We start from the raw sequence: 1,710 nt of genomic DNA, 5'->3' as shown, positions 1-1,710 counted from the left end.
ATTTAAGACAGAGGTACTCTCAGTCTTAAATATTGTTGAGAGCAGCGAGTCTGAGCTTTTCAGTCCGCTGTGCGGCCGATTGTAGAAATTACAATCTGCATCGGCGTACAGTCGAGTTCGACGTACTCGCCTCTCGCAATTGAACGGTTTGAGTTCAGTGCGATCGAGTTAGGGGGCTTTTATCGAGACTAAGACCTTGAGTGTCTACTCTCTTTGCCTTTTGGCGGTAAAAGTTCCTGTTTGAGACGGCATCGTCCCAATTTAACTGGAGTTGATTTACGCCCAACTCCACAACGCGTTCCCGACTCCCAGTATCCGTCACTAAATAGGCGTTTACCTATAGCATTTATAGGCTGTAGCTTTTTTAAGCAAGTCCGGAACGACGGTATGGAACGACGTGCTCGTCGCAAACTCGTCCGCGTCCTTCAACGGGTTTCGAGGACAGGTGAATCGAGCCCAACGTTGAGACAGTTTCCGAAAGGAAGCTCAACGTTTGAGCAGCATTGAGGCTGCAGTCGGTCATTTCCCTGAAGGAAAGGGACCGGCGTCGAGCGCGACGATTGCTCGCTTCGCAACCGAATTTTTAAATCGGTCAGCTCGATAAGAGAAATCGATCCTCTTATCGAGCATAGGAGGTACGAGGAATCTCGCTCTATTCATTAATACAGTCCGCTAAAATACCTGCGAGCGGTAGCTACTCGCAGGTAGTACGTCGATAACACGAGTATTCGTGTTAAATCAGTATTTTCTATATTACAGAGAATAAGCGGGAGCAGGAATCCGACGGCACCACCGCAGAGCGAGAGCCGGGTCGCCGTCAAGCTCTTTCTATTTTTCTATATTTTCTATTTCAAAGTTTATATTTTGTATGGGTGCTGGGTTTTAATCAAAATAAATTGGGGTTCTTTTTTTTTGTAAAACCTTGCGTAATTTATTAAAATACCCGTTTCTCCTCCGGACTCCTAGTTAGGGCCACCTATCCCTAATAATAGTATTTAGTAATTGTTAAAATTCCAATACTTTTTCATTGTTTTTATGGAAGGGTTGATTCAAGGAAATATGTATATCAGGTATAACTCGCATATATTTTATAATGACAAATAACGGTTTCAGTTCAATAATAATGCTTTTATTTTTCAAAATACGGTGCTTTGTGGTAACATATCAATATAATTAAGAATAACGCCAATATTATAATAGACTATGTGCAATGCAGTGCAGTTTAAAATTATACAAGTATACAATGAGCATTCGAGCGTCACATTTACATTATACACAAATGCGATTGTTTGGAGAGGACCGAGTCTCAAGCGAGTGGTATTGAAATTTCGACGGCGGACACGAAAATAATATTAAATGCCTGCGTAAGTTATTGTGCAAAGGATTTTCGAGCGTTTAACGCAATAACTGGTGCAAGCTTTACATTTATTACAAATTGTTGTGAATACGACTCGCAAATACGGAAATATTTGTGTATCAAATCTACTGCTACATCCGACGACAGTTTCGAATCATATTGTAAGAAAAGCGGAAACACTTCGCTCTGAAATTCTGCCAGAAGTAGCAGAAGCAGTAGAAAATGGACAGTGTGCTGCAACCATGGACTTTTGGACAAATAATCACACGAAGACAACATTCTACACAATAACAGCGCACTATTTGAAGGACTGGAAGCTGGTGAACAGGATTTTGTTCACAATGGAATTTCCG

The sequence above is a fragment of the Ceratina calcarata genome, unplaced genomic scaffold (assembly GCF_001652005.2).
Source record: "Ceratina calcarata isolate Rehan_Ccalc_2016 unplaced genomic scaffold, ASM165200v1 scaffold1557, whole genome shotgun sequence".
Lineage (NCBI taxonomy): Eukaryota > Metazoa > Arthropoda > Insecta > Hymenoptera > Apidae > Ceratina > Ceratina calcarata.
The sequence above is the reverse complement of the archived record's forward strand: the minus strand, read 5'-3'. Positions refer to the sequence as shown.